The sequence below is a fragment of the Pipistrellus hanaki genome, assembly GCF_964339955.1.
Source record: "Pipistrellus hanaki genome assembly, chromosome: 4".
In the NCBI taxonomy this organism is placed as follows: domain Eukaryota; kingdom Metazoa; phylum Chordata; class Mammalia; order Chiroptera; family Vespertilionidae; genus Pipistrellus; species Pipistrellus hanaki.
Window position 1 is genome coordinate 76,472,548 of NC_140506.1, and position 19,189 is coordinate 76,491,736.

Here is a 19,189-nt window from a genome sequence, read left to right on the forward strand (position 1 = left end):
CCCCGGAGCTGTTTCTTAGTGTGTGAAAGGAGACCATCAGAGCCTAACAAGACTTGAACACATGCAGGTTGGAAGCACGGAGACACATGGGTGCGGAGCCTATGAGAATTGCAGGCTGGATAGAGAACTACCCCCACGAAAGACAAAGGAACTATGTATTTCCTTATTTATTTTTGCAAACTCGGTCACAGTCACAGTGTCAGGAAGATTCTTGACAATCATTTGCTGACATTTGGTAGAACCAAAAGGCATGGGGTTGGTGCTTCCAGGGTTTCTAGCTCGGGGGCTCAGTTTCTCACCTGGTGTGGGGAGGAGGGGTTAGGCAGGGTCCATCAGTCTGGGTCTGACCTACTCTCCTGCCAGGAAAGGTTCCTGAGGCCTGACGGGCCAGCTGGAGCTCAGCCTCCCGGCCTGTGGTTGGGTCTGGCTGGCCCGGAGCAGCACTGACACCTCCCGGGCCTGTGTCCCTGTCCCAGGCAGGTGCTGGGCAGACAGGCCTCGGCTTCCTCAGCTCTAACTGGATTTGTCACTGGATATTTGAGGCCTCCCCAAGCTGTTTGGAGTCTGTATCTCCATTGAGCTTCAAGGTGCTTCTTAAAACCTTATTTGCCTTCTCACACCCTGACCATTGGTTCCCAGTGCTTTTTGGCAACTTCATACCTGCCTTTGCTTGAGGAGATCTCTTCCCTCTTCCCAGCAGCCCTGGCGTCAGAACCTGAGCTGCCCTGCAAGGTCACACTCAAGCATCTCTGTAAAGTCTCCCTGACTGCCCCATTTCAGCTCAGCTCTCCCTCGTTAAAAATCTTGGGTTTAACCATCCTCCACCTCCTCTCAGCCTCTCCTGCCCGGGTTCCACAGGGCCCATGTCCTGTTTCAGAGGCCCGAATGTGTGTGTGCCTGGCGGATAGAGCCACTGGGCCTGGGTGGGTGAACAGAAGGCCGCACAGAGCCCTGGTTGTCCAACCTTGACTGTAACCCATGGGTGACCTGATGCAGGACACATCTGCACACACACCTGAAACAGACGTGATGAAACAAGACCCTTGTTCTATGCATTGTTACCAGCGAGATGAGGTGGCTCTGGATTTTTAAGATTTTATTCTCTTCTAATTCATTTTTTTTTTTTAATATTGATTGCACCCACTACTTCCTTCGATGTCTTTGGAAATCATGGGTTTCAATCCCTAGTTTGAAAATAGTCTCACAGAAGAAAGCCCCTGACTTTAAAGGGGGTGAGGCTCACCTGGGCGGAAGGTCCCGCTGGTGTCTGCTCTTGTCCCCAGACATCTCCCTGTTCTCTCACCTGGTCCCTCCCTGACCCCCCCTTCATGCTGTGCCGCCTGCACCTGCGGAGCCTCATCACCTGCCTTTGCCAGCACACACTGGGCACCCACACACCTCTGGGTCCTGGTTCCCTCTGCCTTCTCTTTGTCATCCTGCAAGCAGGCTTGCCTCAATGACCTTCACCCCCAGGAAGCTTCCCCTGACTGGCCCTTGTCCCTCATCAGAGTTAATTGCTTGGTTTGGGGGTTCTCAAAGGGTGGCCCCTGGGAACTTGTGAGAAGTGCACGTCTCAACCCCTCCCTCCAGCCCCCTGAGTCTGACACTGAGGGTGCAGCCCAGTGATCAGTGGTTCAGTGAGCTGACTCCCAGGAGAAACTGTTCTCTGCCCTCTAGCCCAACCCAGGAGCCTGCTGGATTGCAGAGAGGCTGTCACTGCGTTTGAGCCAGGAAGGCGTTTCTGCTTCCAGGTCCATCCCGATTCCTCGCTGCTGTGTGGTCACTAATTCATGGGTCACTAACACTGTGACATGGCCCGATCGGTCTGCCTCTGCCCCTCTGTACCATGAAGATATTAGTATCCAGTGTTAATTAAATGCCTTTTGCATGCACCAAGCTTTTAATATGGATTTTCTCCCTTAATGTTTCAAAAACCTTACAGGGCTTAACCTCAATGGGCAAGTGAGGAAAATGAGGCCCGGAGAGATGCAGTAATTGGCTCGTGTTCAAGTGCATAACCTAGATACAGACCCTCTCCCTGAACCTACGCCACAACCATGGCCCTGTGCTGCTGCTGAGTTAATTAGCCACATAAACAGCAATTGCAGGAACATTTAACATGTACTTGGGCTTAGCACCATATATATTCCAGAGGCTGTAAACTGATGGCCTGGATTGAAATGAATGAGTGAATAAATGAATGAAACAGAAGGACTGGTTCATTCATGGCTCAACGATGAGAATATGCCACAAACCAGGAACTATGATTAATCCAGGTCTGTACATCTAAGATTTTTTTTAAATTGGTGGCTTGTGTGGTCCAAAGCAGCCCAATAACTTGTATTTGGGCCAGAATTAATTTAGAATAATTAGAAATCGTATGTAGGCAGACCAGAATTGTGGCCCCACTGAGGGGACATATGCCCTGAGCTGCCTGTAGCCGCCTCCCAGCATCCCTGTCCACACGGCTCCTGTAAATGCTGGGCAGACATTGATGAGCAGTTTGTGACTGTGGATACATGCAGATGTCTAGTACAAAAGTTGCTGAAAGCAGTATTCTCCTATCTAATTTGTAAGGTGGAACTAAAGTTGTTAAAGTTCCAGGTGGTAGAGTGACGTCCAGAGAAGTGAAAACCAGCATTCTTCCCTGGAATGGTACCCAACCAGACGGTCTTCACCTGCTAATCATGCAGCAAGGATGCCTTCGCAGTACTTCACACGCCCAGGAGCAGCCAGAGTCCATGAATGCGTTAGTGGGTGCAGAATAAATGGACAGCCATCTATTTGACAAACACGGAGGGTGTCCTGTTGGCCAACCTCACGCTAGGGGCTGGGGCTCCAGGCGGACCCAAAAAGACCAGGCCCTTCTCTCCTTGGGTGGGCTTACATCCAGGGGCAGACAAGAAGGTGACAAGTTAACCAAGACAAAAATAGCATTTTGTGTGTGTGTGTGTGTGCCAGTTTTCAATGAGGGAAAGATGAGAACAGGATCATGTGAGTCATGTTTGAGAGCAATTCCCAGGAAGGAGCATGAAAGCCGAGTCCTGAGAGGTCTTTGGGGTCTGGTACTAATGGACTTGCATGCTAGGACTATAAACATCCTGCCAGCAACTGGGAACCACCCATTTCTGTGAATAGCATTTCAGGGAAATGAACCCGTGCCGTAGGGTAGATTCCACTCACACGTGAATCAAACCCTGGCGGTGCCACAGACCTGCCATCCACAGGCATTTTATTTCCGGCTCCAGCCCCGCAGACATCCCTGAGCTTAGGCACAGTGGTATCAGCTCTGCAGCCTCCTCACCTCCGCAGAGGCCAGTGGACCAAACAGCCCCACCTGGGCCCCCCTCTGCATCTGCAGCCCTTCTATGGGCTGCCGCCACCAGGGGGGCACAAGCATGTTGCTCTCTCTCTTGCCTCCTTGCCCACACTCTGCAAGCCTGTGGGTCCCTCTCCCAACTCAGCCTCACCCCACCCTCTGCCCCAGATCTCAGTTCTAACTTTATGGCACCTTTAAATTGCTAGTCTGGGAGGAGAAACCAAGATGGTGGCATAGGTAAACACCTAAACTGCTGCCTCTCACGATTTCAAAACTACAATTGAAAGACAAAACGTTTGTTACCAAGAACCACAGGAAAGCTGGCTGAGTGGAAGTTGTACAACTAGAAGGAAAGAGAAAAGAGCATTGAGTGCTGAAAAACATGCATAAGTGCTGAAAAGCTGAGGTACAGGGGTGCATGAATCAGGCTGGTGGCGGGCGACTGGGTGCACTGCTTTTTTCAACCCGAAGAGAGACAAGCTCCCAATTATTCTGAACTCTAGTTTCTGGGGAGACGCTGGGGACCCAGATTCCTACGGGGAGAGGCTGGACTGTCTGCCATCGGGTTGGAAAGTGAGGGTGACTTTCTTGCAGAGATGCTCCCAGCAATCGTTGTTTACTGCACTGGGGCGAAGGACGCAGGGACGTGGAAATGCTGAAATGCAGAGATGGCTGACTAGAAGTCATCGCTACTTGCCACGCCCTAGCCTAGTGACTCCCTGAGACCCCGTCCCACACAAGCCACAAATTCACTTAAGCTCCACACGGCGGCTTTTGCATATAAATGGCCTGCCCTATCGCAGCTTAACCTAACAAACTGCAGCTCTGGTCAGACAGCTCCAAAACCCCAAGCAAAGAGGAGAAAATTGTAGTTGTCACTGTAAGTCCTGCTGGGTGGCCTCAGACAGTAGCTGACCTGCACACCAATGAGATCCAAAAGCTAGTGTTATCTAATGGTCAGTGTGAGACGACACCAGATTTCAACTACTCACATTCATAAGTGACACATTCAAGAGGCAGACTCAGTAAGCACCAAAGCCCCACTGAAACTAGTCCTGCCCCATAAGTGTGTCTCCAGCACAGCAGTTCTTCCATTATAGACACAGCGGGTCATCACAGCCAACAGACCTGGAGGTCAATTCTCCTAGTGACACCAACAACAATCAAGGCTTAACTACAACAAGGCTGTACACACAACCCACAAAGGGGTGCACCAAGAATGTTCACCTCAGGTAACTGGGAGGCCTACCCACTAGGCCATATAGAACATCTACCACACAAAGCCACCTTACCAACTCAGGGAAGCAGCGAAAATGTGGAGACAAAGAAACAGATCACAAATGAAAGAAATGAAGGAAAACAAATGACTGGATATAGAGTTCAAAACCATAGTTACAAGGTTTTTCAAGAATTTCCTAGAAAAGGCTGATAAATTTAACAAGATCCTTGAGGATATGAAAAAGGACCAACTAGAAATTAAACATACACTGACTGAAATAAAAAATATTATACAGAGACCCAACAGCAGACTAGAGGAATGCAAGAATCAAGTCAAAGATTTGAAATACAAAAAATAAAACACACAATCGGGAAAGCAAAAAGCAAAAAAAAAAAAAAAAAGAATCCAAAAAATTGAAGATAGTGTAAGAAGCCTCTGGGACAACTTCAAGCAAACCAACATCAGAATTATGGGGGTGCCAGAGAAAAGAGAGAGCAAGATACTGAAAACCTATTTGAAGAAATAATGACTGAAAACTTCCTCACCTGGTGAAAGAAATAGACTTACAAGTCCAGAAAGCACACAGAACCCCAAACAAAAGGAATCTAAAGAGGACCACACCAAGACACGTCATAATTAAAAGAGCAAAAGACAGAATATTAAAAGCAGCAAGAGAAAACCAGTTAATTACCTATAAGGGAACACCCATAGGATTGTCAGCTGATTTCTCAACAGAAATTATGCAGGCCAGATGGGAGTGGCAAGAAATATTCCAAGTGATGAATAGCAAGAAACTACAACCAAGATTATTCTACCCAGCAAAGTTATTCAGAATTGAAGGACAGATAAAGAGCTTCACAGACAAGAAAAAGCTAAAGGATTCATCACACAAAACCAGTATTATATGAAATGCTGAAAGGTATTCTTTAAGAAGAGGAAGAAGCAGAAACAAGTAAAGATAAAAATTATGAATAATAAATGCATATCTCTTAACAAGTGAATCTAAAAATCAAGTGAATAAAAAATCTGATGAACAGAATAAACTGGTGAATATAATAGAATCAGGGGCATAGAATTGGAGTGGATTGATAATTCTCAAGAGGAAAGGGGTGTGGGGGTACAGGAAGAGACTGGACAAAAATCATACACCTATGGATGAGGACAGTCGGGGGTGGCAAGGGCAGAGGGTAAGGTGGGAACCAAGTGGAGGGGAGCAATTGAGGCGGGGGGAGAGAAAGAATTGTAATAATCTGAACAATAAAGACTTATTAAATTAAAAAATAAATAACAGAACCCAAGATGACAGCATAGGTAAACACACCTAAACTGTGGCCGAGCACAACAATTTCAAACTACAACTAAAAGACAAAACATCTATCACCCAGAGCCACGGGAGGGCTGGCTGAGTGGAAGTTCTATAACCAGACAGAAAGAGATGGAAGCATTCAGTGCACAAACGCTGAAAAACTGAGGTGGGGGGGGGGGGGGGCATGTGATATGGGCTGGTGGTGGAAACCGGCTGGCGGTGCGTGTTGCTTTCTTCAACCCGAAGGGGAGACGCATGAGACCCAAACTTCTACGGGGAGAAGCTGGACTGTCTGCTATCAGGTCGGAAAGTGAGGGTGGCTTGCTTGCAGAGCTGTGCAGAGAAATAATTGTTTGCTGTGCTGGGGCACGAGATGTGGGGACGCGGACAGAGGAGTGAGCCGGCTTACTATCAGCCATTGCTGTTTGCCACGCCCTAGCCTAGTGATGCCCTGAGACTCTGCGCAGCATAATCTACAAACACCCAAGTTCCGAGCAGTGGCTTTTGCATATGAATGGTCTTCACTATCACTGCTAACTTGCAAACCAGTTCAGACAGCTCCATAATCTACAAATCCCAAGCAGGGAGGAGAGGACTGTAGTTCTTGCGTAGCTCCTGCAGGGTGACCTCAGACAGTAGCTGATCTGCACCCCACTGGAGATCCAGTAGCCAGTGTACCTAGTGGTCAGTGTGGGACAAAGATTTCAACTCCTCTCATCCATAACTGGCACATTCAAGAGGCAAACTCAGTGAGAACTAAAGCCCCACTGAAACAAGGCCTACAGCATAAGTGTGTCTCCAGCACAGCAGTTCTTCCATTATAAACACAGCGGGTCCCCACAGTCAATTGGCCTGGAGGACAATTCCTCCCAGGGTACCAACAGCAACAAGGCTTAACTACACCAAGACTTTGCACTCAGCCCACAAAGAGGGGTACCCAGACTATCCACCTTGGGTGATAGGGGAGGCTGAGCCACTGTTCCCTGTGGGTCACCTACCACACAAAGCCCCTCCATCAACACAGGGAAGCAGCCAAAATGAGGAGACACAGAGGCATGTTGTGAAAGGGGGCAATGGAGGAAAGCAAACTACAGGATGACATGGAGTTCAGGACCACATTTATAAAGTTACTCAAGAATCTTCTAAAAATTGCTGAGAAAACTGATGACATTAATGAGTATGCCAAAAAAAAAAAAAAAAAAAAATGGAACAGGAGTCAGAAATTAAGAATACACTGTCTGAAATAAAGAATTTACAGAAACTCAACTGTAGATCAATGTATCCCAAGAATCAAACCAAAGATTTGAAATATGAGGAAACAAAAAACACCCAATCTGAATAATAAAGACTTAAAAAAAAAATTTAAATAAAATAAAATTAAAAATAAATAATTAATAAAATGCTAGTCTGTCCTTCGGGCTCTTGGCACCCCTTTCCCTTCACTCCTCCACTCCATTCCCATCATCCTCACATTGTGGTCAGTCCTTAGCACAATCCTTTGCTACCCTCCTGCTCCCCACAGGCAGCTCTCTGAAATGGGGGGGGGGGGGGGGGGGGCATTTTCTTGTTATGACCTGAGGAGGGCAAAGATCATCTTACTCTCAGAACACTCCCCAAATGCCCTAACACCTAACGGCAATCATCGCCCCCCACTCCTCTCTCAGTCCCTGAGATGTCCCGGCTCACTGCCATCTTCCCCAACAGCACTTCCGGCACAACCCCCATTCCTGCGCTCCCTTCCCGGGTCCTGGCACCATCAGTAACTCTGCCCCTCCCTAATCTCACACCCAGATGCTGCACCTGAGCCCAGGTCTTGCTATTCTTCACTTGAGAACCCCAGCCCCAGAGTCTCCTGCTGCCGCCTGTGCACCCAACCTCCTTCTCTGTCTTTGTCAGTTCCCTCTGCCACCACCGTCCCTGCCCTGCCCCCCTGGGTGCAAGGTCATAAGCACTCCCCCACAAACATCCCAACCTCCGTGCTCTCTTTTGCTTTGTGGAACCACACATCCTCTGGCTCAACCTCAGTCTTGGTGAAGTGTACTTCTGGCCACCCCATGCCTGGGCCAAATTCGGTGAGAGGGAACCACACAATGTCCCTGCAGGCAATGAGCCTAAGGCTTGGAAGACACATCTGCGCCCTACTGTCCTGGTGGCTGTGGTGCCAGATCCCTCAGGCTGGCGTTCCAGACGGGACCTGGCCTCCCACGAAGCTGCCTAGACACCAGCTGTGGCCCCTGAGAGCCCTCAGTCCTGGAGTGCAGCAAGGCAGGACCCCAGCCCCACCTCCCTGGGTAGCAAGAACCCCTCTGCTCAAATCAGGAACATTCAGCTGGAAGCAAAGGGCTGGAGCTAGGGTCCTGCTGCCACATGTCCTGGCCCCTGTCTGTTCCATGGAAGGAGCCAGGGCTTTCCTAACTAATGTCAAAGCCCCACTGCTCAAAGTCAGGGTCTCTTCTGGAGCCTGGCCCTGCCTGTATCATTGCTAGACTGGGGCAAGGGGGCCTTTTATCTACACACACACATTTATCAAACAGCGTGGCCAGCTCTGCCACTTGGGAGTTGGTGTGCAGGGAGGATGGGCAAAGTGTAACAGCCACCCCTCAGTGTCCTCCCTGAGGGCTCACTCCAGCCCCAGGCACATGCTCTCCACGTTGCTTGCACTGTGTCCTCAAGTCAAAAGGTGGCAGCATCTGGGCGCCACCAAGTTTGTGGGTGGTGCCGACCAGCACTGCAGGCAGCCTCCGCTCAGCCAGCAGGCAGGACTGGAGTGGTGGGAATGCTTCTTGAAAAGAAAAAAACCATTGGATCAACTGATCAAATCCTTCCCTCAAGACAGCGCTGATGTAAAATCTGCCTGCATGGTGCAGGGACGCCTCCCTCTTGTTGAGCTTCCAATCCCTCACTTTTCTTGCTGTTCTAACAAGAGGCTCACAACTTAGCAAACTATTCGCATCATTCTGCATGAGGCAACTGAGGGCCATTCGGAAATAATAAATGGTTATTATTACCCTTAAATGTCTATATATGTAAGACCAGATGTAACAAGGATAAAGCTCAGTAATGATTTTTTCCACTGACAACAAATGCTGGGATTGCTAATCATTATGTATATTTTTAATTTTATTTTTCCATTATAGTTTATATTCAGTATTATCTTATATTGGTTTCAGGTGTACAGCACAGTGGTTAGACAATCATATGCTTTGCAAAGTGTTCCCCCCAATCTTCCCCCAGTACCCACCTGGCACCATACATAGTTATTACTGTATTTTTTACTATATTCCCTATGCTGAACAATCCCTGTGACTATTTAAAATAGTTTTATATAAAATTTTGATATTCATTAACATTTATCTTTTGACTTCTAATTTTAGGAGATAATTTTGAATATGTACAAGTAATTGCAAATATGCAAAATAAATTTTAATTGTAAATATTTTCTTTAAGTGATTCTCTTGATGGAAACAGTCAAATTTTGTGCACTTAAAAAAAGATTCCATTTTATTTTTAAGCCTTTAGACCAGGAGCAGTGAATTTTTTTCTCTGAAGGGCCAGATGGTAAGAATTTTTGTTTTGTTTTTTGTGGAACATGGGGTCTTTGTCATAGCTACTCAGCTCAGCTACTGTAGCATGAAGCAGCCACGGCAGGAAATACATAAATGACTGGACGCCAAACAGTTTACACATGCTTTACGGAAACAGAGAGTGGGCCAAGTCTGGCCTGTGAGCCACAGTTCACTAATCCCTGCTGTAGGCTATTGAGAATGAACTCAAGTCAGCATTGATACATAAATAGAAAATGCAAAAGTGGGACTCATGAAAGAAAAAAACGCCAGAAGAAAACTTTAAACATGACAGTGAAGGATGCTCAATAATGTTAAAGGCAACAATTCAAAATATAGACACAATAATGATGGATATTGTGCATTAAATAACAAAGCAACCACATTAATAAAGCATAAACCCTAGTTGATGCAAAATAGAGAATGGCTTTTATCCATGTTTATCCCCATCGTTTTTGCAAAGCCTTCCTTTCTCCAGCTTAAAAAGTACATGGCAGATGATTAAAAATGGCAGCAGAGTAAGTGGATGCTGCACAGACATGCTCCCAGGTACATTTAAATTGTAATTTCAACTAAAATTCAGAAAAACTTTCTGAATAATCAACAGAAAACTCGCAGGAGAGAACCCTGCTACCCAAGAACCGAAAGTGAAGACCGCAGAGAGACTAGTAGGAGGGGCGCAGGTGTAAAAGGGCTGGCCAGGCGGCCACAGATAGCAACTGAAGTCCTGGAGAGATATCTAAGCTATGGGGGGTTGCCATTGAGAACTCTGGGTTTCTAATCCCCAAGCTGGATCCCCCAGCAGAGAGCACCTCCTCTCTGACTGACAAGGGTATCCACATAATATCTGGCTGTGAAAAGCAGTGGGGTTGCTGTCTGCCAAGGAATGATGACTAAAAATTCAGATACCTTCTTAAAGGGCCAATGCACAACATTGCCTATGCAGCCACCCACCTTGTGTTCCAGCAGAGGGAGGGTGAAGTGGACTGGAGCTATGAGAGCAGAAATCAGGATCTGGGACTTAGGGGTTAGAGCTCAGAAGGCAGATATCCCCAGTTTCCTGGGCTGAGTCATGCCCCACTGCAGCAGAGGACATCTTTCCTACGTAGACATTTGTGTTGCCTGGGGAAAAAGGCAGTTGACACACCTATTGGAAAACACATTGCTTTGAGGCCACTTAAGAGACTAAAAATAACAATTAGCCTCCAGGCAGAAGCAACTGCCACATCCTGTTGAAAAAAATTCTCACCACACCTGAGAACAATTGCCTGGGGGAAAATTCTAGTCGGAATCCTATCTGTCTGTAGGCAGAGGAAGTCTCTGTAGGTTTTGAATCTTTGCCTGATCTAATTAGTCAGAAACTGCTTTTATCTCAGTCCTGCACTAGAGATTGAGAGGCATAGAGGATCTACCTAATACATAGTCACAAACCCAAACAGACAGCCAAAATGAGGAGACAAAGAAACATTCCCCAAATGAAAGAAACAGAGAATTCTCCAGAGGAAGAGATAAATGAAGCAGAGATAAGAAATTTATCTGAAACAGAGTTCAGAGTAATGATGGTAAAGATGCTCAACAGCATGAAAAAAGATATAGTAACTATGAAAAAAAGACAGTTTGAAATAAAGAATGACACAACACAAATGAAGAACACATGGAAGGAACACAAGGCAGATTAAGGGAAGCTTGATAATTGAATAAGTGAATTTGAAGACAGGGTGGAAAATATGACTCAATCAGAGAATCAAAAAGAAAAGACAATTAAAAACCAGGAGGACAGATTAAGGGAGCTGTGGGACAACATAAAACTTAACAATATTAGAGTAGCAGGTGTTCCAGAAGAGGCAGAAAGGGAGAAACAGATTACGAACATGTTTGAAGAAATAATGGCAGAAAACTTCCCTAACATGGTAAATTAAAAAGTCACACAAATTCAGGAGGCACAAAGAAACCCATGCAAGAAGAACCTAAACAGGTCTACGCCAAAACAAATCATAATAAAAAATGTCAAAAATTAAGGACAAAGAATCTTAAGGACAAAGAATCTCAAAAAGATAAGCAATCTGTTACCTATAAAGGAGTTCCCATAAGGCTAACACCTGATTTCTCAACAGAAACTCTACAGGCCAGAAGGGAATGGCATGAAGTACTCAAGTTAATGGAAAGCAGGGATCTGAAACCAAGATTACTGTATCCAGCAGGATTATCAATCAAAATAGATGGTCAAATAAAGAACTTCACAGACAAAAAAGTCTAAAGGAATATATTACTACCAAGACTGCATTACAAGAAATGCTAAAGGGAATGCTGTAATGAAAAGAAACAGATGCTTTTGTTTTTTCTCTTCTCTTCCTCTCTTCTTCTCCTACTTGTTTAATTAATTTCACTCACTAAAATCAAGCCTATATGATCTCTCCTCTATTTTCCTTTTCCAAAAATAAGTGAATAAGTGAATTAAAAATCTTTTTAATCTTATTTACTTATTTTTCTTTTCTTCTTATCCACTCATTTTCTTTCTATCTCCTCTACACTGAACCATGGTCATTCTCCTATTCATCTGATTCTTTAACCTTATGTTCTGTATATAAGTTATGCCTCTATGGATTTTGTCCCTCCCTTTTTCTGGGCATTTGTTGTTAGCATTTTTTTTTTGTTTACTTATTTGTTTTTGTGGTGTTTTCTCCCCATATTTTTTTATCTTACCTTTTTTTTTTTCTTTTCTCAATACCATTTTAGCTTTCTTTTTTCTCTCCTAATTTTCTTTTCTTTGGTGGTCACTTTTATTGGGGTTATCAGTATTGTGTATATTTTTGTGTTTGTTCCCTTGTGTCGTGTCAAGTTGTATTTTATGCTGTTCGGTCAACACCTCCACAGCGGTTGGCACAACATGGTAGACAGTGAGCCACATAACTAGACACCCTTAGAGGAGACTCCATTCATGAAAGGGACAATAACACTCAAGACCCAACTATACCAAGAGAACCCAAATATGTCAAGTAGAGGACATCCCTAGAATACCTAGCCCAGAAGACCTGAGAGACTGCATCACTGGGTCTCAAAAGCATCTACTACATAACACAAACTAAAACCATCTGAGTGATATAGCAATTTTATCTAATACCTAGAAACAATCACAAAGGAAAAATGGGGAGACAAAGAAATAATCCCCATTAAAAGAAAAGGAGGAACTACCAGAAAAGAAAATAAATGAAATGGAGGCAAGCAATTTGTCAGAGAAAGAATTCAGAACAATGGTTATAAGGAACCTAAAAAGAATGGAAGACAAATTCACCAACATGTGAAAGAATCAAGAGGAAATGAAGAATGACATAGCTGCAATAAAGAACATCCTGGAAGGTTTCAACAATAGACTAGAAGAAGCTGAGGACTGAATCAGTGAGTTAGAAGATGAGATAGAAAAAAAACAAAAACAAAAACAAAACAAACAAACAAAAAAACACCCAAGCAGAGAAGAAACCAGAAAAATACTTAAAAGTAGGGAGGAGAGCATAAGGGAGCTTTGAAACGATAGAAAACAAAAAAATATCCTCATAATAGGGGTGCCAAAAGGAGAGGAAGCTGAGGAAGGAATAGAAAACCTGTTTAAAGAAATAATGACAAAAACTTCCCTGATTTGGGTAAGAAAAAAGTCACAAGAGTCCAAGAAACACAGAGTCCCAAACAAGATGAACCCAAAAAAGAGTGACACCAAGACACATCATAATTAATTTGGCAAACATCAATGACAACGTAAGAATATTAAAGGCTGTCAGAGAGAGATAGAAAGTTACCTACAAGAAATCTTACATTATACTATGAACTTATTTCTCAACAGAAACACATCAGGCCAGAAGGGAATGGAATGAAATATATAAAGTGGTGCAAAGCAAGGGACTGAATCCAAGAATACTACAGCCAGCATTCAAAATTAAAGGTGAAATCAGGAGCTTCATAAGGCAAAAAGAGACTAAGGGAGTTTATTACCACCAAGCCAGCAACACAAGAAATGCTACAGGGACTGCTGCAAAAAAAAGAAATAGAAAGTGGAGAAGGAACACAGGCATAAAGAATAAGAATGGCAACAAACAAGTACCTATCAATAACAACATTAAACATAAATGGATTAAATGCTCCAATCAAAAGACAGAGGGTAGCTAAATGGATAAGAAAACATGGCCTAACTATATGTTGTTTACAAGAGACAAACATCAGAACAAAGGACTCACACAGACTGATAGTGAAGGGATGGAAAAATATAATTTAGGCAAATGGAAATGAAAAACAAAACAAAATTGGAGTATCAATACTTATATCTGACAAAACAGACATCAAAGTCAAGGGATAAGGAGGGCCACTTCATAATACTAAAGGGAGCAATTCAACAAAAATATATAACTCTGATAAGCTTATATGCACCAAATACAGGAGCATCCAAATACATAAAAGTACATCTGGGATATATCAAGGGAGCGTTCTACAGCAATAAAATTATAGATGGGACTTTAATACCCCATTGACACCACTGGATAAATCCTCTAAACAAAAAATCAGTGAAGAAACAGCAATCCTAAATTACTCATTAGATCATATGGAACTAATTGACATCTTTAAAATATTTCACCCCAAAGCTACAGAATATACATTTTTCAAGTGTACACAGGACATTTTCAAAAACAGACCACATATTGGGACACAGGCAAAATCTCTTCAAATTCAAGAAGACTGAAATCATATTAAGCATCTTCTCAGATCACAATGGCATAAAATTCTAAATCAACTACAATAAAAACAATAAAAAACCAAGCACTTGGAGGCTAAATAGCATGCTATAAACAATGATTGTGTTACCAAAGAGATAAAAGAAAAAAGAAAAAACATCCTAGAATGCCAGGAGCCAATTCCAGCAAGAGTTTCATCAAAAGGTTGATGGAACTTGGGGACTCAACAAGGGCTGTTGGGAATGGCTAAAGGCATTTCCCCAAACCTGAAAAGGATACATAAATTGATTGCTTGCTGCCAGACAGGTCAGAATATCTTAATCTACATGTTACTGCCTCCTACTGGCCAAATACCTGAATAGCTGAAGGCAATTACACATTCTGACAATGGTTTGTGTATACAAACATTACCCTTTGATGTGTATATCTCCACCTTGTCTTAGGACAAATTATGTTAATAAAAAGCAAGCGGTCCTGAGACAAGGAGAACTTAGTTTTTTCAGCTAAGTCTTCTCTGACTCCTTATAATGCCTTTCAAAATCATACTTTGTCTCTGGAATCTTAATTTACTCACAGCACCTTCTCCAGATTGCTGAACCCTTTAGATGCTGGATCAAGACCACCAGAACTAGAAACAAATGACAATGAAAACAACAACCCAAAATCTATGAGACACAATGAAAGCAGTCCTGAGAGGAAAGTTCATAGCACTACAGGCCTACTTCAAAAAACAAGAAAAAAAATGGCAGTAAATTATCTAACTCTACAACTTAAAAGAATTAGAAAGAGAGCTGCAAGAAAAGCCCAGAGTGAGCAGAAGGAAGGAGGCAATAAAGATCAGAGCAGAAATAAATGACATAGAGATGAAGAAAACAATACAAAAGATCAATAAAATCAAGAGCTGGTTCTTTGAAAGGATAAAGAAGATTGATGAACCTCTAGCCAGGCTCACCAAGAAGCAAAGAGAGAGGACCCAAATAAACAAAATCAGAAATGAAAGAAGTGAAGTAACAACCCACACCACAGAAATATGAAGGATTGTAAAAAAAAAAATACTATGAACAACTCTATTCCAACAAAATTGACAACCTAGATGAAATGGACATGTGTCTAGAAAAATACAATTTTCTAAAACTCAATCAGGAAGAATAAAAAAATCTGAATAATCCAATAACTATGAAGTAAATTGAATTAGTAATAATAATTAAAAAAAAACAAAAACTTCCAGCGATTTATAAAAGGACATGAAAGGATTTAATCCCTTTCAGAAGGAATTAAGGCACTGGGAAGGCACTGGAGCATTCTATATTGTCCCCTATTGCCCTTTTGGCCAAGATGGACCTTCCTTTTACAATCCAATTGTCCACAGCTGTTGTCTGAGCTTTCTGTTCATGCTGAGGTTGAAACCTTGTGGTGGCTGGTACCATGGATCTGTCTCTTGCTCAATGTTGCGTGTATTTGTCATCCATCCATTTAAACATCCTTATAACAAATACTCTACATAAAAATAGACCACATATTTGGTCACAAGCAAAGTCTCTCCAAATTCAAAAAGATTGAAATCATATCAAGCATTTTCTCAGACCACAATGGCATAACATTAGAAATAAACTATAATAAAAACATTTCAAAAAAAACAAACACTTGAAAGCTGAATAGCATGCTATTAAACAATGATTAGGTGATCAACAAGATCAAAGAAGAAATGAAAAACATCCTGGAGACTAATAATAATAACACAACAATGCAAATACTATGGGACACAATGAAAGCAGTACTGAGAGGGAAGTTTATACCTCTACAGGCCTACCTCAAAATACAAGAAAAAATTGTAATAAATCATCTAACTCAACAACTTAAAGAATTAGAAACAGAGGAACAGAGAGGAGTTGTCAGGACTGCTCCAACCATGAAGACAGAGGAGAAACAGTCCAGAGATGGAAGACGCTTAAATTGCCTGGCCATGCTAGCGGTCAGCAGCTGTGCATTTCTACAGGTTGCCCACGACCAAACCAGAGAGGGTCGGACCTGCATTGCCACCATCTGTCGATCATCCAGATATCATGGCTGACATACACATAAGGAACTAGTTGACATTGAAACTGGGCCTCAGAACTGTTGGACATTGAAATTGAAATAACATTTTTTTGTCATATGTTTATTTCTATTCTACAATTGCAAGATTTTTCTAAGAAAAGAAATGGGGGAAAAAATAGTTATAAAGAACCATTGAACAGTCTGTTAAACTATAGCCGGAAGGGAGGTTGGGCCGGCGGGTGGGGGGGGGCTGTAAGAGATCAACCGAAGGACTTGTAAGCATGCATATAAACATAACCAATGGCTATAAGACACAGGGAGAGGGGCAGGTGAAGGTATATGTGGGGGGATAGGGAAGGCTGGGGGGAGGTCAAGGAGGGAAAAAGAGACATATGTACTACTATTTGTAATGCTTCGAACAATAAAAGAAAGAAAAAAAAAGAATCCAAAAATTTGAAGATAGTGTAAGAAGCCTCTGGGACAACTTCAAGCGTACCAACATTAGAATTATGGGGGTGTCAGAAGAAGAGAGAGAGTAAGATGCTAAAAACCTACTTGAAGAAATAATGACAGAAAACTTCCCTCACCTGGTGAAAGAAATAGACTTACAAGTCCAGAAAGCACACAGAATCCCAAACAAAAGGAATCCAAAGAGGACCACACCAAGACACATCATAATTAAAATTCCAAGAGCAAAAGACAAAGAGAGAATATTAGAAGCAGCAAGAGAAAACCAGTTAATTACCTACAAGGGAGCATCCATATGATTGTCAGCTGATTTCTCAACAGAAACTATGCAGGCCAGATGGAAGTAGCAAGAAATATTCAAAGTGATGAATAGCAAGAACCTACAACCAAAATTACTCTATCCAGCAAAACTGTCATTTAGAATTGAAGGGCAGATAAAGAGCTTCACAGATAAGAAAAAGCTAAAGGATTCATCACCACAAAACCAGTATTATATGAAATGCTGAAAGGTATTCTTTATGAAGAGGAAGAAGAAGAAAAAAGGTAAAGATAAAAATTATGAACAACAAATACAAGTGAATCTAAAAATCAAGTGAATAAAAAATCTGATGAACAGAATAAACTGGTGAATATAATAGAATCAGGGGCATAAAAAGGAAATGGACTGACAATTCTTGGGGGAGAAAGGGGTGTAGGGGGCTCAGGAAGAGATTGCACAAAACGTGTAACCTATGGATGAGGACAGTAGGGGAGAGGTAAGGGCAGAGGGTGGGGTGGGAACCGGGTGGAGGGAAACTATGGGGGGGGGGGGGAAGAGGAACAACTGTAATTATCTGAACAATGAAGATTTATTAAATTTTAAAAAACCACTACTAGATACAATAAATGAATTTGCAGGATACAAAATGAACACCTAGAAATCTATGGCTTTTTTATATACTAATAATGAACTCATAGAAAGAGAAACTGAAAAAACAACCCATTTGCCATTGCAACAAAAAAATTAATATACCTAGGAATAAACTAAGGAGGTAAAAGACCTGTACTCAGAAAACTATAGGATGTTGAAAAAAGAAAGAGAGGATGACAAACAAATGGAAGAATATACTGTGTTCATGGATTGGTGCAATCAAAATATTAAAATGTCCATACTACCCAAAGCAATCTATAGATTAAATGCAATCCTCATTAAAATACCAACAGCATATTTCACAGACCTAGAAAAAAATCTCCAAAAATTCATATGGAATTAAAAATGACCCTGAATAGTAATCCTGAGAAAGAAGAACAAAATTGGAGGGATCACAATATCAGATATCAAGCTATATTACAAAGCCACAGTTCTCAAAATTGCCTGGTACTAGCACAAGAACAGACATATAGACCAATGGAACCAAACAGGGAATCTGGAAATCAACCCAAACCACTGTGCTCTATTAATATTTGACAAGGAGGCAAGAGCATACAATGGAGTCAAGACAGTCTTTTTAATAAATGGTGTTGGGAAAATTGGACATGCAAAAAAATGAAACCAGACCACCAATTTACACCATACACACACAAAAAAATCCTAAAAATGGATAAAGGACTTAAACATAAGATGGGAAACCACAAAAATCTTAGAAGAATCCATAGGCAGCCAAATATCATATGTAGTAGCAATATCTTTACCTACACAGCTCTTAAGACAATGGAAACTAAGGATAAAATAAACAAATGGGACTACATCAAAATAAAAAGTTTTTGCACAGCAAAAGAGATCATCAATAAAACAGCAAGAAAGCCCACTTGCATGGGAGAACCTATTTGCCAATGTTACATCAATAAGGGTTTAATCTCCAAAATGTATAGGGAACTCATACAACTTAACAAAAGGAAGATAAGCAATCCAATAAAAAAAAATATGGGCAAACACCTAAGTAGACACTTTTCTAAAGTGGACATCCAGAAGGCCGAGAGACATATGAAAACATGCTCAAAGTCATTAATCATCCGAGAGATGCAAATCAAAACCACAATGAAGTACCATCTCACACCTGTCAGAATTGCTATCATCAACAAATCAACAAACAACAAGTGCTGGTGAGGATGTGGAGAAAAAGGAACCCTCATGCACTGCTGGTGGGAATGCAGACTGGTGCAGACACTGTGGAGAACAGTATGGAGTTTCCTCAAAAAATTAAATATGGATTTGCCATTTGACCTAGTGATCCCACTTCTAGGAATATATCCTAAAAAACTTGAAGCAACAATCAGGGGTAATGTATGCACCTCTCTGTTTATAGCAGCACAATTTACAATATCTAAAATTTAGAAATAGCCTAAGTGCCCATCAGCAGATGAGTGGATTGAAAAACTGTGGTACATTACACAATGGAATACTATGCTGCTGTAAAAAAGAAATCTTACCATTCGCAACTTAATGGACCTGGAGAGCATTATGCTAAGCCCGTGGTCCACACACTGCGGCTCATGAGCCACATGTGACTCGGCTCTTTGGCCCCTTGAGTGTGGCTCTTCTACAAAATACCATGGTCTGGGTGAGTCTATTTTGAAGAA